Source organism: Triturus cristatus, chromosome 7, assembly GCF_964204655.1.
Source record: "Triturus cristatus chromosome 7, aTriCri1.1, whole genome shotgun sequence".
Lineage (NCBI taxonomy): Eukaryota > Metazoa > Chordata > Amphibia > Caudata > Salamandridae > Triturus > Triturus cristatus.
The window spans coordinates 191,179,345-191,197,153 of record NC_140590.1 but is presented as its reverse complement, the minus strand read 5'-3'; the positions used below and the strand labels follow the sequence as shown (position 1 = coordinate 191,197,153).

The 17,809-nt window shown below is 46.6% G+C and overlaps 1 protein-coding gene across 2 annotated transcripts in view; it reads left to right on the top strand.

Annotated features, from left to right (window-relative positions):
• LOC146809185 (uncharacterized) overlaps positions 1-14,121 on the top strand; it is a 432,226-nt gene extending 418,105 nt beyond the window's left edge. For both annotated transcript variants that reach the window (XR_014966368.1, XR_014966365.1), the window contains one exon: positions 13,774-14,121. The gene's annotated coding sequence lies outside the window, so the exon portion shown is untranslated. The remainder of the gene's footprint in view (positions 1-13,773) is intronic.
• Positions 14,122-17,809: the final 3,688 nt, after the last annotated feature.

Genomic DNA, 17,809 nt, shown 5'->3' with positions numbered 1-17,809 from the left:
CGCACGTGGTTGCACTGTACATCGAAAGGATAACAAGCGTTCTAGAGCCTCTCGAACTTTGTCACCTACGATTACACCCGTGGCAAACCGAAGCTGTAGCTCGGAAACCTCAGGTGGTATATCATCAGCTATATCATCGTCCCACTCCTCTTTCAATGACTTACACAATTCTTCGAACACAAATCGTTGCGTGGGCACATTAAACTGAGAAAACGTTTCAAACACTACACGTGGGGTGTATTTAACGGGGTTACGAATCCATCTACGTGCCGTTTTCACCAACGATTCGCGTTCCCTACCATCAGGAAGCTGACTGCGTCTTTGAGCGACATCTGAAAGAGTCGAGCCAAGTATCGGCCCAAAGAGCGGAGAATAAAGAGAAGCAACAGCAGTCAAGAGACGACTACGAACAGAAGGAGAAGAGGAAGAAGATGCAGGCGTAGCAGCCATAGGGGTGGAAACAGTAGAAATAGACGCAGCAGCAGGAGCAGCGGGAACGACAGGCTGAGGAGGGACTTGGAAAGGCGCAGTAGGGAGAGAAGCCGGAACAAGAGGATGTACGATCTGTGGCCCAAGGGGATTCGGGAGTACGGGAGGAACGGCGGGCTGACCAGCAGCCGCCAAAACAGCGGGTTGAGGAAGAGGTGGACGAACGGGACCCATAACATCGGGAGCATAGGGAGGTGGCGATTTCATCAGATAAGACAGGAGCGAATCCTCCATCGCTTCTTCTCCTGTCTTATCGATAGTAGAAGGTAGCACCGGATAACATTTGTCCACTGCCATATGGTGAAGCCGAGCACTAACTTCCTGCTCTTTCTCATCTTTATCTAACTGATATTGTTCTGCATTGCGCATCACCGTAATAACACCTTCTCTTTTATTTTTCTTATTCTGTTTGATTTCTTTCTGCTTGGCCTCTTTCCGCCATAACCGGAAGGAATCAAACATGGCCGGCCTAGCTTTCTTTTTAAATAATTTAGCTTCCAAGTTATCTAAAATGGCAGTCTCGAAACTACCACGAGGTGGCCAACTAAGGACGCCATCCTTTTTAGTGTAACGAACCCAATATTCATTATATACGATAGGACCCACGCCATGGCGACTATAGAGCTCGTAAAGCGGAGTTCCAGCCGGAGGTATCGGACATGAATCCTCCAGCCGGGAATCCATGCTGCAACATTTGAGAAACCCAAACAAAGTACTACGGCCAGGCATCGTGCACACTAACCGAGTATACAAACTTCAAGGGCTATCGAATTACGATGTCCTCACAAAAATGCAAGACCCTCGGTTTTTGGCAATTGCAATCGTCAAATAAAACCCAACAACTAAGAACCACGAATGCTATGGAACCATGCAAACAACAAAGCAACACTGGGAGCGACCCACAAATACTTAACTGAGAGAACAATGGCGTCACCAGGAAGGCCCGTTGAGCGTCTCGCCGTACAAAGGACTACGCCAGGCGCCAAAACAGGTCGACAGTCAGGGCATCGGTCCGTCGCAGCCGTCAGGAGGCGGGGATCTTCACGGGAAAAGACGTCGGGCCACTTATTTCGACAACTGGATCGATGAAGCGGGGTGCACCTTCCCTCGGTGATTTCACACGAAGTTCCTCACGATCGTCGGGCTTTGGACCGGTACCGTTGATGTCGCCCCACGTTGGGCGCCAACTGAAGGACTGGGTTATTCTTAAGACCCAGCGGTGCCAGGGAACAACACCTGAAACCTTCGTGGGTTACCTGTTCTGGCGTACCAAACACAGAGACACGGGACACTTCCAGCGACGTCAGAGATCAGCGTTTATTTACTGCAGGGATACAGAGGTCACAAGAAGTACACAACGTGTAGGTTCTCGGAGACTGCTTCAAATTCGTAGAAGTGGATCGCTCCTTTTATACAAGTTTTTGCCATAGCACAGTATGGTGAACAAAGGTTACAACTCAGTTCCCACAATAAACTTCAAAAGGGTCGCGTTCATGTTTCAGGAGGCCGGAACATAATTACAACAGTCTTGCCGGTTCCCAACTGTAAAAACATATTCCCTCCGCAATAAACACATTCCATCCTAACCATAAACGCATTAAGAGGAAGGACGAAAAACAGATGCAGGGAAAGGACAAGGATGCACAACAGGTTAGAAAAGAGTGTTGGGGGCAATAAAGGAAACTCGATAGAGGGGTCAAAGACCTCGTGTCTAATGTATGCATGGCTGAAACAATAGACCGGCGCGGCAAGATGGGCCTTGAGCGGGGCCATCTGCCTCACTCGTGTCATTCCCCTCATCGTAAAAGTCACCTCAAAGAAACACGTGTCCTTCGTACTAGCTTGAGAGTCCCAGTGTCACGAAGCGGACAAGAAGCCCGTTCGCTGGCTACCTGAGGGCAAGAAACAAAATGGATGCTGTATCTAAAATGGAACCCGAGGGTTCGGATGAACAAACCCAAAAATTAGACGAACCATACGTGGCTGCATAGCGAAACTTCGTACACCCACTATACTCGTCATTTGCGGTTCGCAGATACCAAACTCATCCATATTCGTCACCACTCGAAAAGTGCCGTCCCGTCTCACACGGAACCTCACTGGCTTAGGTAGTGCTATCAGGAGTGCCTCATTGAATGAATTCAGGAGTACACCTTCTTCGTAAGCTTCTTCAAGCATTTCTGCGAAATGTGGGACTAGCAGATCGCGGTATGCTTTATAGAATTCACCCGGAAGGCCATCTAGCCCGGGTGCTTTATTGTTAGGGAGGGAGTTAATGGCCTCTATTATTTAATCTTTTGTTATATGGTGACAGAAATTTTCTCGGTGGGTGTCTGATAATCATTCCAGTGCCAGGCCCTCAAGATAATGACGTATTTTGGACGTGGAAGGCTTTGCCTGGGCAGTGTACAGTTTGGTGTAGTATTGAGTGAAGCAGTCCAGTATGGCTGGGGTGTTGTATACTGCGTTGTGCTGCTCATCCCGGATCTTTATGATGTGTGCCGAAGTATGAGTAGGCCTACTTTTGTATGACAACGCCCTGCCTGGTCTCCCACCCTCCCCATAGTTCCTCGCAGTGTATGTATGCAAGATATACTTTATCTCATCCCCAGCATGTTCGTTGTATTTAGCAATCTGTGTTCTGATGGCAGCCAATAGCGTGACGTCGCTTGTCTCTTCGAATTCACGTTCCAGTCTGTGTATGTCAGCTTCTATTCGCCCCAGTTGCACCTGAATATCTTTTAGTATACCCACGTGTTTGCTGATACAATGACCTCGTATCGTGACTTTGAAAGCCTCCCATAGTGTTTTTGTGGTCTGCACTGATCCGGAGTTATGTTAAAAAAAGTCTATTATAGCTTGGCAAAGCTCTTCCCGAAATACCTGGTCCTGTAGTGCCGTTTGCCTCAATCTCCACGTGAACTGCCTCGGGGTATGTGTCGGGACTTGTAGTGTAATACGAACCGGGGCATGGTCTGAAAGTGTTTTGGGTAAGTGTTCTATGTCAGTAGCCCATGTGCATGCATCCCGGGATCCCAACCAGTAATCAAGTCTAGACCACGTGATGTGCGTTAAGGAGAAGCACGTACCCTCCCTCCGGTCCGGGTATCTATGTCGCCAAATATCCACTATATCCCAGTTCACCATCCCATCTCTCAAAACCTTGCCCGACTGTTTACCGTATCTATCTGTCCCAGTTGATCTGTCCAGGGTGGGGTCCAAGCAAGTGTTAAAGTCCCCACCCCAGAGGAGAGTGCCGGGTTGGAATTCACGTAATTTCGCCCAAATTTGTGCATAAAAGGAGGGATCATCATTATTCGGGCCATATACATTCACAATCGTTATTACTGTGCCCCCAAAGCATCCCTGTGCTATAACATAGCGACCTTGGTCATCTTTTACTTATTTAATTAGCATGAAAGGTGTGCTGCGTTTCACCCAGAGCAGAACCCCCCTCGCATAGGAGGAGAAGGACGACGCCCACCTGTATGCAGCCCATCTGGCCCCTATGTGTGTCTCTCTCAGTGCGGTTAGGTGTGTCTCTTGTAGGCAGGCTACATCTATTTTGTGTCTGTCCAAATATGCTATAACCATGCGTATCTTCTGTGGGTTATGTATCCCTCTAACATTCCACGTGAGGAACGTTAACGGTCTGCACTGGCCCAAGGCATTGGACGTCTGCCTAGATTCCACCATCTATCCCGTGAATATGTCTACAGTCTTAGAATGTGGCTCCCACTGTCTGTTCGCTACTTTACCGCTGGTCAGAATTTCCTGGTTTTCTCCCTTCCCCACCCCCCCACTCCACTAACCCCATCCTAGTGGAGACACTCCCAACGTTAACAATTAACATTATCCCGCAAAAATAATAAAGGGAAAAGAAACAATATAACAATTTGTGTGGTACACACCTAGGGAACAGAGCTACACCCCCGTTGCTTGTGGCTGTAAGCCACATGGGTTAACGCCCCAGGTGTGAATAGTACAATTCCAACACTACACAACATTGCTGAACCAAATCGCGAAGGGACTTCACTCAGCGGAGGCCAATGTCCCTGTCTCATATTAGATCACCAATAGTGTTACATTACATTACAACTAGATCATTAGTTATATCAGTTGGGCGATGACTTATCTGGACCAGTAGGTCGTGGATTTCCAGTGTCCCGGTTGCATTTGACCGGCTCGTGGTGAGGAACAGCCCAAATCACGCCAGCAAACCATTTCTTAAGCGAACCTGTGCCCAAAGAATATTGTTTATTCCACGTCCGAAGTGGTGGATTGTTCACCATGTGTACTCCTTGGCGATCTTCTCCTCGCACCAGTCTGACCCTTTTGTTGCACAAACTTCAGTGCTTCCGAAGGTTCAGCAAATATTGGCGCCATACCATTATCAGTGATTTTGAGTCTGGCCGGGTACAGCATTGCATATGGGATATTCAGGTCTCTCAGCCTCTGCTTCACTGCTGTAAATTTCTTCCGCGCTTCCTGTACCGAGGCCGTGAAATCTGGATATAGCGAAATGTCCATGCCTTCCTGGGATAGCTTGCCTAGCTCTCTGGCCTTGCGGAGGGCAGCATCTCTGTCTCTGTAGTTTAGTATTTTGGCAATGATCGGCCTCGGCCTGGACCCAGCAGGTGGTTTTGGCGCCAGTGACCTGTGAGCTCTCTCCACAATGAAGACCTCTGAGAACGTATCGCGTCCCAACATGGCGATGAGTATCTGCTTCACAGAACATTCCATTGGGCCTGTGTTTGTTGTCTCCGAAACTCCCATTAAGCGGATGTTGCTTCTTCGGGACCTAGCTTCTAAGTCCTCAGTCTTCGCCGTCATGGCCGCTAGTTGTTTCTCCATCCTTGACTGTTTCGTGTCGATCTGCACTTGGCCATCCTCGGCTTCGGAAATTCTTCGCTCCGCTATGTCCAGTCTCTCAGTATGTTTATCGATCCTTTCCGACATCCTATCCACTCTGTATGTCAAGAAGTCAATTCTCCCGTCGATGTTCGATAGCGCGGCTTGAATTGTGGCAAACATGGACTGTATATCGTTGTTCGTCACCCTGCTTCCGGCTGCCGCCTCCACCTGGGCCGTCGGTTGGTCATCAGCACTCGGGTCCTGTTGTTTCTTAGTTTGGTCAAAGTTGATTTTGGGTTGGGTGCGGTCTGGTTTACCCATTTTGCAGATTGTCAATTGACCAGTCCATGGATGTGGTGAGTTCAGAGTCTACGGAGTGCCGACGCCGTCGGCCGGGATCCTCAGTTCGCCCCACAACGCAAGCGTCGACGACACCACGTGTCACACCCAGGGCCCAGCAGCGCCCATCGATTCTGATTTTCGGTCGTGTCCATGAGCCGCGGCCCAGCTGCGTCTCCCGCGTCTCCCAGAGGTACGGCAACAGGGAGACTGTTCCTGACTCCTCTAAAATTGGATCTCAACCCTCAGAGCCCGCGCCCAGGGTGGCAGGAGAGCCGATCCAGCCTCCATCTTTCACGTCCAGTGTTCTCCACAGGGTGTGCCGCAATATGCTCACTGATCAATCCTTCGCGAGCTCTGCCTGCGCAGGCCCGACTGCCTCCTACCGGCCACACCACATAAGCAGGTACTCAGCCCATGGGCACAAGGGGGACTCTCATATGCACTGTGGTGTCAGGGCAGAAGACGCGGTGTACTCTGGCTGGCCCCCCGAGCAACACAGACCCCAGCCGCTAGTGCGCTTATCTTCAATGGTGTGGCTTGTGCTCTGACCCAGCGAGGCCCTTGACCATTCCTGCTGCATCCGCGGATTCCCAGCCTCACCGCGTGGATGATGCCCGCATCAGCTACCACCTGCGGGCCGGCTCCACTCGCGCCACAGCAGCTTGTTTTATCTCCCCTGCAAGGCACCACCTCCCGGGCCCCAGCCACATTCAAGGGGTGCACAATAATGAAGGCCTGAAGATCGGTCCTGGGGCATCCTGGAGTCTCTGCCACTTTTCTGCAGCTCACGAGGGGGTCATCAGGGCGAAGCACCAGTCTCGGGAGCCCAAGCCCATATCAAGCGCTATCTGCGCTACTCACGATTGTTCAGATCCCGGCGGGGCCCCACCGGCGCCCCTCCTCACTTCACGCTGTGCGGGTGATGCGCCGAGGCACGCTCTGACGCAATGTTCCAGCCGCAGCGGGTCCCGTCTTTTCCTCTGGCCGCGCTGCGGAGCGTGCATCACGGCGCAGTCTCCGGACGAGTCCCGCGGCTTTACTTTCGCTTTCCCCGCACGGGCCGCAGTCCGCGCACTCCCCGATTCAGGGTATCCGGGTGACTTTCAGGGTAAGACACAGCACGTTGGTTAGTCCGCTAGCTCCCCACTCGGCCCCCAGCTGTTACAAGTTCGTTTATTTCGCGTTGGAAGGATTTTTCTTCAGGATTGTCGGGCGTTTGCGAGGAGCTTGCTTAGAAAGCGGCCATCTCGCTTCAAGGCAAGCTCCGCCCCCCAAAAAAATCAATAATACTTGTGTGACCACCCACTATATAAGTCGGACATTGTCCACAAATGTCACTAGAAAAATCATTTAGAATTTTTAAATCACTTAACACCACAATACCATTTAACGCTTCACCATAATTTGAGTGTCTGAAGTGGGTTAGCGAATCCCCTTCAATGTTTTCCAGCCCACAAACACTTGACCCATTGTATTTACACAGGTTATAATTGAAATCACCTACTCACATTATACATGGCCGAAATCTCGAGGAAGTTATTTTACTAATCTCATCTTGCAAGCTGTCTACTACATGGTAATAGCACTGATCAAATATATTATAATACAAATTTACATTTTGATTTCAGCCCTCTTGCATTTCTCCATCCTAAAGTCAGAAGCTAATTCAGTCTCCCTAATCTGGGCTGGAACTTGATTGACCACATCCAAAGTTTTAACCAAGTTATCAATTATCACAATTGGTGAAAGTGGATCTGTCTTTACAATCTCATATTGAAGTCTCTCCTGACCGAGCAGAACGTCTCTCTCTGGCACCGAAAGCGGGAATGAAGGAAAGGATGATGATAACCTTCTTTCTGCAAATTTTGTTCTTCATTAATTACTCCTACTGCAGAAAACCCTCAAGAGTGGAGCCCTACTCACATGACAAGATATTGGTTTTTCTCTTCCCCATTGTTGAAGATATATAGTGCCTACTTAGCCAATGGACAATCAAACCTTAACGTGTTAAGAAAATGTAAAATCAAGAGTCGCCATGATGGAAAACATGTATAATTCGGTAATCTCAGTACCTTCCACCTTCCAGCAGGACCTCTAAAACAGATATACCAAGAGAGTAGGCCCAACCCAGCCTCTGCCAACTGCTGACTGGTGCAGACAAGCTCGCTGTTGGCCAGGTCTTCACCCAGGAGAGCCCCGCATGCGCCCCGCGCCACTGGGGAGCCCTGATCGCTTTTCAGCTTGTCTGCTGGAACTTCCTCTTCCTCGCTGCACAGGGGCCCCTGGGGGATTTAGTTTGGCCACAGGCAGCCTCCTCACTGCAGGAAAAAAACACAGGTGCATCCCGTGCCACGGGGAACCCTGAGTGCTTTTCAGCACGTCCGCTGGAGTTTACTTTTCCTTGGTGCCACATGGACCCGGGGGGATGCAGTTCGGCCCCAGGGAACCTCCTCATTGCATGAAAACGAACACAGGCTCATTTCCTGTAATACATACAGCTATGTAACCAGGTTTGCAGGAAAATTGGGCTGAAGTAGGAGTGTGTTGCCACCGGGACTGAAGCAGAGATGTTCAGGTTCAGGTTAGCAGAGCTGAATTATGACTAGGACTGAAATAGAACTGAAGCTGGCAGGCCAGGAATAAAACCAGGACTACAGCATATCTTGACCTGACAGGTCTGGAGCAGAGCTTAAGTAAGACCCACACTGTAGAAGAGCTGTAGCCCGCAGGCCTAGAGCAGAGCTGAAGTAAGACCAGGACTAGAGCGAAGCTGGAGCTTGGTGGGATGGAATAGACCTGGAGAATGACCTGAGCTGGAGGAGAGTTGGAGCAGAACAGGAGCTGGAGAAGAGCAGGAAGTGGAAGCCGAGTAGGATCTGGAGTAAGATCACGAAGTGAGCAGAGCAGGAGCTGGAGTAAGACCAGGGGTTGGAGCAGAGCAGAAATGTGAGTCACAAAGAAGGTGGAGTTGGCAGGACTGGAGCAAAGCAGAGCAGAGCAGAGCATATAAGCAGAATCTAACAGCAGGAGGAAGCCGGGGAGTTGAGAAACAGTGGTACTTTGCTCTTAGGCTTAGTATGTGCTCTTGGAGACAAAACTGTCAGGAAGGGCTGTACTCTGAACTGGAACCACCAGACAGGGAGGGGTTGAACTTTGGAAGAAACACTCTGGAATGTTGTTAGTGGCCATTTTGGAGTGAGTTGGTGTTTGATGGACATGTTGGAAAGGAATCTCAAGAGTTGGACAGGAGCTTCCCCCTAATAGCCACCCTCTTCAGAACCATTACAATCCATCATTAATCTGAGCACTTAGGGGCCGATTAGGATGGTGGGCGGACTTTTGTCCGCCTGCCACCCTAGCGGTGCTGGGACTGGCCGCCAGTGGTGCGGCGGTCCCACACCGGCAATTAGGATGCCACTGCCACCATGGCGGTGGCATCCTCTATTCCCAGCATTGAGCACCGCCCGCCACAATGCTGGAAATGCACGTTGTGCATTGTCATGCACAAGGTGACAGGCACCGCGCAGTGCCTGCCACCTTGTCCATGACAATATAGGGGGGTACCATGGGTACCCCCCATGTGCACCCCCCAATAGCCTGGGGACCCGCAATGGGCCCCCGTAAGCAAAATCCGCCTGGCTTTGCATGGCAGGGTCTCCGCCATGGATAGCCCTGCACCGCTGCCCATTCTAATATGGATGGCGGTGTCTAGCAGACACCGCCACCATATCCAACCCCTTTTTCCACCTGGTTGACCGGTGAAAAACCGGTGGACGGTCTTTCTATCCGCCGGGGTCCCTCCCCCGCCATACTAATATGGCGCCCCTGTGGCGGGCGGAGGGAAATGTCGGGCGGATCGCCACCGCCATGCCGGCGGTGGCGCAGCCTGACATCGTAATCAGCCCCCTAGTATTAATCCCAAACTCTGCATTTCTCATTCTACATCTGTTTTGTTATACTTCTGTCCCCATTCTGTGAGTCCTGTCCTGGAAATGGAGGGGGTGTCTTTCTGGTCTTTTTATTTTGGTACTACTTTCCTTTAAGGTACCATAAGCTATTGCCCTTCTCCAGGAAATCAGTTTATTTGGCAACCTTCCATTCTGTTTGATGAAAACTCACGTCTTCTCCAATAATTCTTATGCCACTGTTTTTTTCTAAAGAATGGTATCTGTGACAGTATGCTGAATCCCACAAAAAAAGTTACTTCTTTTTTCACAATCTTTGAGAGCACAAATGTGAAGACCTTCAGATCATCCACTTTGACAGCCCTTCAGGTAGGCTGGTGTTTAGTCATCAGTACACCTTAATCATAATGGCACACTGTCTTCCATCAGGTATGACACCTTCATACTGTTCAGTATGAAGTTCCTATAATCTTTGAACCATATGCCTGGACATTTCTGTTTTTGGGAGTTTAGTTTTCATCATTTCAGCCTCGTTTTATTTTATTTTCTTCTCCTCTGTAACAAATCTCTAAGTGATCTTAGCATTTGCTAAATTAATCGCACATGAAAGTTCGTTTTCGCCACCACTCTGCTCATTTAGGTGGCATCCTCCCTGCTGGTGTAATTCATACTCTTACTTTCTATTATGTGTTTTGTTAATTTCTTGTATATCTGTAGCAACAAGCTCTTTATGCATCGGAGTCAGCATCCCCTGATTTTTGTTTTCTTAAACGTTTTATTTCATTTAGCAACTGTTTAGCTTATTTTACCAAGCAGTATATTAAATTCTTGCAAGAAAATTTGAGGTGCAACCAGTAAAGTAATACAGAGCCAGAAAGCTACTCTAGTCCAAAGAACATAGTGTCGACATCAGTCTAAGTGTGATTTTTGAAAACCAGACCACGACTCTCCTCTAAAGACGGAGGGCCCGATTCACAGAACTAACTTAAGACAAAATCTTAAACTTAGTATCATTTTGGTATTCACAGAAGGCCCTTACTCATTTTGGTATTCACAGAAGGCCCTTACTCATTTCGGTATTCACAGAAGTTAGGAGTCCTAACTTTAGGACTCCTAAATGCCTTCTGTGAATACCGAAAGTCTTAAAGTTAGGATTTTTCTCAGTTTAGGAGTAGTAAAGTTAGTACTCCTAACTTTAGGACTCCTAAGTGCCTTCTGTGAATACCGAAAGTCTTAAAGTTAGGATTTTTCTCAGTTTAGGAGTAGTAAAGTTAGGACTCCTAACTTTAGGACTCCTATGTGCCTTCTGTGAATACCGAAAGTCTTAAAGTTAGGATTTTTCTCAGTTTAGGAGTAATAAAGTTAGGAGTCCTAACATGTGTAACATGGGGGCATATCAACAACAACCGGCGATAATTATCGGTAAGCGAACTTAGCGCTGGGATAATTATCGCCGGCTAGCGTGGATTTTTATCGCTGAGATAGCGTGCTATTAGCAACGCTTATCTCAAAAGTGATAAAACTCCTAGCGCTAACTGCCTAACGTGAAATTATCGCTGGTAACTCAGCGATAATCACACCAAATGTGGCGTTATCTTGTTGATAGGGCCTCACAAACTTAGCCATGATATCCACCCTCCATAGGATATCATGGCTAAGTCAGTCCTGAAGCAGGTGTAAGGAAAGTAGCGATAACAGGGGTTATCGCTACTTTTCCTGACGCTATGCTTCATAGCGTGGGGCTTGATGATAGGAGAAATGTCGCTTAGCAACATTTCTCCTGTCATGTTAGGTCAGGATCGCCCACTTTGCATCTCATTGGAGATGCAAATCTGGGCGTTAAGATTTCCTGTGCTAAAGCAAGGTTTCGCGCATTAGCGTGACCTTGCTAATTAGGCGATAGAATTATCGCCGCTTTTCGGCCGAAAACGGCCGCAAAAATGGCGATTATTTTCTATCGCCTCGTTGCTGATATGCCCCATGGAACTTTCAAAAATGCACTTTGGTGCATTTTTCAAAGTTTTTGCAAATTACCATCAAGTTCAAATTGATGGTAATTTGCGACCCCTAATAGCGAAATCTCTATTTGCGATTGCATCATGCAGTGCATTTAGGGAATCACAATTTGCGATTCCCTAAATGCATTAGTACTTCCGGTATTTTCAATCATGCATGTGCCCCATAAATATTTACTCCTTTCACAGTAAATTTATATGTGAGGTTCATATAGGAGTAATAGAAATATACGTAAAGATATATTCAGTTCCTAGTAAATGTATGTGGAGTTAGCATGAAAATATTGAAACATACCCATTTATTAGCATAATATTTGTGAAGTTCACAAACATATCAGTAATAAGTAATTTAAATAATTACATACTTCCTAGGAAATATTTTTTAAATCGACCGAGGTGCAAATCATATGTAAATTAGTGCCTAATGTATAAAACAATTCTGCATTTGCAAACATTGCAACTCATCACAACGTACAGAGAGTACATTTCTACTCCTACACTTTGTGACGAATACCATATCATGTAATCGCAATGGACCGGGGGCGTGTAATTGGATTATGTATCATCCATGTGACTCTTGCCTGTGGCCTAAGGCATGTAACAGTGGGAGTGTGCCCAAAATGGCTGATATAGTTCTGATGATGGGTATTTATGTTGTATTGATTGCTGTATGTTGATGCAAATGGTTACTGGCACACATGACGTCCTTAGTGACCCAGCTGTGCAATCTTAGTCCAATTAAACTTTTCAAAACTATGTCAGGTCAGTGAACTCCGGTATGAGTCTATGGACTCAGTACCTCTGGTACCATAAGCCAGACGTCATCACTCTAGTCCTTATTCTTTCGGGAACCTTTGAGAGCATCTTGGGTTTTTATTGGCTGTCACTTCATGTATCCTTACCATAGCAAAGTTTTGAGTAAAAAGCAAGAGACCTTTGCAGGTTCTACTGGCAACCACTGCTGCATTTCTAGGTTTAGCTGTCGCCAAGAGGAGGTTCCAGGACCATCACCTTTTTCTCCTGAGAAAGAAGTGACTTTTACAGGGGAGAGTGTGGAGCGGGAAAAGCACACCAAGGATTTCATAGTTTAGAAGGAGGGTCACCTGCAAGCTTTGTGACCAGAAAAAAAGCAAGGAGCAAAGAGGTTTGTCCTCCTTTGGCACTTCCACCATGACACAACACCTCATTTTGAAGTATTAAAAGAAGTATTTCAAGTTTCATGGAAACAAGAAAGGAAAGCACAAAGACCTGAAAGACAGAATGCAGAAACACAGCAAAATGTACCTGCACAGGTGCTGCTACAAGCTGAGAACAACAACTCCACACATTCAAATCTTCACCTTATATAGCATGTGGTGTAAAACAAATAGGATGTGGGGAGCAGAATTCTAGAATTGGAATCAAGAAGATGGGAGGTGACTATGAAAAAATTCCTTAACTTATAACATGTTTAAACCTTGTAAGTTGCTGTTGTCACCACATTTGCACCAAACTGCAGTACAAACATACACAAAAAACAAAAAAGCAAAAAAAGTAATCAGAAACCACAAAACAAAAAAAAACAGTTCTGTTGATGTCCACATGCAAAACTGAATGGAAGAGCTTGCCTCTATTAGCCTCTATAACCTGTGAAGTAGCCTGTGGCCAAACCCACTACACATGGCTGACTACCTTGAACGTAGGCTAGGTTTGGCCTCCTTGTTGAGGTAGGAGCAGGACCTGGCCAGAGGCCTTTATCCGTGCTAAGCAGGGATTGGTCAGAGGGCCCATTCTTAGACCAGGCCCTGCAGATGGAAAACCTCCAGACCTTCTCTGTTGTACACAGCCTCATCCATGCATGTCGCGATTAGACACACGTCAGACTTGGGACTGGGTGTGCAAACCCTACGGATTTTCTGGGTTTCCAAACCCAATCGTGCTTTGAGTCCGTGAAGAAAATGCTCTCTTATGACATCACTTTTGGATATCTTTTTGTATTTTGCACTTCAATTGCCCTCAACCTCGGCTATGAGGAAAGCTCGGGAACTCTGGGTTCACAGCCCCGATCATAGGGTGCGCAAACCTCATGATAGAAATATTTTATTCAAAAACGTCATCCTTCTGTAATGTGGCAGAGGGTTACAGAATGCTTTTCCTTCCCCCTTATGACTCTTAATTTTCTTTTGCAGGACATGGAGTAGAAGCCCAACGCCCATCATTTACAGCCACATGTGACACTTTCAGTGGACCTGAAAAGGACGATGGAAAAAGATGCTTCCTTGTCGTATGACTCTTCTTTTTTGGATTGTGCAATGCAACTGCCCTTGAACCCATGTTCAGGGGCTGCTGGTTGACCTAAATGACCAAGATATCTCTGAATTACAGCTCTTTTGTGTAGCACCGGCCTATGGTAATATAGCAAAATGTAATGTGGCGCCCTCTCTCTCCACGGGTTTCACTTCTTTTTTCAAACTGCTATACATAATAGGAGTTACATGTATTCAGTGTTTAATTTAAAAATAAAATATATAGGTGCAGTTGTCCAAAGTTTTTCTTAGGAGTTTGCAGCCCACCTTTGACTCTGATGCGACCCCCTTCCACCACACTGCCCACTGTTTCAGTTCCAACACCAGGCCCGCTTGGAAAGAAATGTCACCAGATGGTGTATTTTACAGCACAGGTGCCACATACATAAATGGTAAAAAATCTAGAGGTTCTGAAGGGGAGCTTAGGAAATATACCAATACCTTTTTGGTGTTCCATGCAAGAATTTAGGTGATGAGGGGAGAAGATATGCCCGAAAGGCCAGAGCAGCCAATTTTTGAACTAGGTTGCCAGGTTTCAATCCCGGTGTCTACTCAACATGCTGTGATTCTACGCAAATCACTTAATCTCCCTGTTCCCAAAAAGTGAATCAGACGTTTTATATTGCAATCTGGTGCACATTTAAAGCATTTTCATACTCTAAGGCCAAATTCGTGCTACGTACAATCTTTTTTTTTAAATGGCACTTCCCAGGGTTATTGGGACTTACCCTCCCAATATCACATGGCCTATCTCTTATCAAAATGTATACAGCACCCCTCTTCACCAATTTTATTTTCAACCTGCCCCTTCAAGTAGATTATTGGAATGTACATTTAAGGAGAAGGGTGGATATTTCACAATCTCTTGCTGTAGACAGCAGCCTTTAAAATTTACTCTCAAAACAAATGTTCTACCATTCTCAAATTCTATTTATTAAATACAATCAGTTTCTAGTAGTCTATTAGTCAATGGGCCATGCACGTTGTACAAAATGTTCAAACCTTCCAAACAGGAGGGGGAGGGTTGAGTATAGCATACAAAGCCCCGCAACACGGGAGAAATAAACAAGCAGTGGCGAAGGCAATAGGTTTTGCCTTTGCAAACTCTTTTTTTTTTTCAATGCTTTATAGATATGTTACATAGCAGCACCAGCTGCTGTGTAGCATGTCTTAAAGTGAGAAAAAAAATACGTATGATGCGTTCAACGCCAAGACATGTTACACAGTGACGCGTTATTAAAACATTGTATTTGCAATATCTTTAGCTGATGGCGCGGAAACCTAAAAATGCATTTTAGGCACTCTGTCCTGATGTGGAGATGCCCAAACAGAAGTAGACGGTTAAGTAACAACGATGCAAACAATATATTTATTCCATACTCAGACCCATATATTTCGGCATGAAAGTCACAGTCTGTGTATTGAAAACCTCACTGTGAAATCTAAGTTTACCTCATCTCTCAACCCAAAGAAATGGTTTGGGTACAGCAATGTTATAGGTAGTTTTATATAGCAGAAAGCCAACCTGAAGGTATTGGAGTGCTTTCATTGAGCACTGGTTACATTACATAAGGACACATTCATTAGGTCGAGCTAAGGAAAACCTGTTATGTCCTCTTCTGTGGACTTTGGTACACCCCCCAATTGCCATTGGTTGTCATCTGTGTCCTTTAGAAATGCTGGCTTGTTATTGGTGCATTTGTGCAAATACCCCTCCTTTGCTTGCTTAGCTCCCCCCCTGGCGATTTCACTAAGGGAACGTTTTGTTTGGCCATCACACTGTTATAGCGTGTGATGGCCCCTCTTCCTGAATGGCCACTGCAGTTTATTTTGTTGCAATGTCAGTAAAATAAAATGTCTTCCTTACATGGAGGAATGCTGTGAGGCCTCCATACAAAGGGCCCCTCGCACTAGGGGCTACGGTTCCACTATGCCTCTTGAACAAGTTGCAGCTATTTACTGCTCTCTCTGTGCTTCCAGTCTGAGGCCACCCACTGAGGCTCTGCTCCCCTTTCACCACCGTCCCCAGCTCACGAGAGGCATTCCTTGCAGTATGAGGGTATATTGCTGAAAGGAAAGGGGAGCGCAGCTTCTCTCATGCTGTCACTGGTTGTAAATGTGCTGCTGGCCTCTGCTCACCCAGGCGACTGCTTGATCACTAACAGATAAGAGGAGGTTGGTTATATGCACAAAGAGTCACTGAAACGATTTACAACTCTCTAAACATTTTGTTAAGCCTCTACAAACAGGCCTTGCATAGAAGGGTGCAGACATTTACCAGCAAGAGCCCCCAGCCACCTCGTTAAACATGGAAAGAAACCAGAACAAAACTGAAACGGCAACAAATAAAACGTTCTTGTGTTTTTTGTTTTTTTGCAGCTGCGTCCGAGGTGGCTGACACCTTCTTGGCACGTGAACAGCTGTTCTTCCTGTTGCACTGGAACTTACATTTTTAAATTCGACGATACGATTTTTGGTTCCAACCTGAGTGTGCTAAAGACAGTTAGAGACGACCATCACTTTTGGAGTAGGATTGCGACATAATGTCAAGGTTCCAGTCCGGCCATTTAACAAACTATTGCATTCTGGGATTTGTAGTTTTGTTTTAATTTAATTTGAGTAATGAATTTTGAAACATTGCTCTGCTATCAGTGAGCGTGGTCTAGACACCAGATGTGAACAGGCACTGTGATTATTGGGGTGCGTGTGTGGGACAGTGATGGTGAGAGATAAGGGAACTGCCCTAGCATGGTTGCCTAGCTCACTATTCTTTTCAGACAGCACTGGTACCTTAGATAGTGACACTTTGCATTCTGGGACCTGCAGTATCGCTTTTTACACAGAAGGTGTTTTTTTATTTTATTTGGGCATCATACATGTTACCTTTAAATTGATTCAGAGCATCTATTTTTTTCTTTGATTAGGGAAGAATGGTGCTGACCACCAACCTGGGGGCCTGAAAGTCCCAGCACACTGCTGGCTTAGAGCCCAAATTAGCTTCATATGTTGCATGTGTGAAGTGGGACCACATAACAACAAGCATTTGCAATGCAATTGGTCTCGCCTTTGGGATCTTATAAGTATTTAGCCATGCAGCTCATTATTGTGGGTATAGCAATATTGTTCTACTGTGCGGGACATAAGGGACTCTTGGACTACCAGCAGTAGCATAAGCAATAAAAGAAAATGCACGAAGCAGGGAAGGGTACGGTGCCACAGGCTGTTACTAGGTGTCCCTTGGGACATCATTTGGCCACATAAAGTACTGCACCCTGAAATGTTGATGAATTCAACACATCCACAATGACTCTTCGCTCACCCAGGACTGGATCCCGACATGAGCCATAAAAATGCATAATTATACCCCTGGCACAGACAGACTCATATGCAAGAGAATGCCCCAGCTTTAAGTTAAAGAAGCACAAGTGAGGGGAAGGGCAGGTGGGACATTCAAGCAACGATGAGAGGGGTAGGTATGAGTAAGCAACTACGACAGAAGCAGGGAAATAGTGCAGTACCACAGGCTGTTACCAGGTGTCCCTTGGGACCTCTTTTGGCCACATAAGATATTGCACCCTGAAATATTGACGAATCCAACACATCCCCAATGACCCTTCGCTCACCCAGGTCCGGGTCCTGGCAGGAGCCATGAAAATGCATAATTATACCCCTGGCACAGACAGTTTTACATGCAAGAGAATGTTCCAGTTTTAAGTTAAAGAAGCACAAGTGAGTGGAGGGGCGGGTGAGACGTTCACGCAACGATGGGAGGGGTGGGGGTGAATAAGCAACCACAATAGAAAAAAAAGCACTAGACGAGATTTAAAATCAAGCCTAAACAGGAGGAGGGGCCATTGTGCTCCAGAACCGTGAACGCGTTGAGGTGGCCAACACTGGATTGAAAGGCAAAAATTGGAGG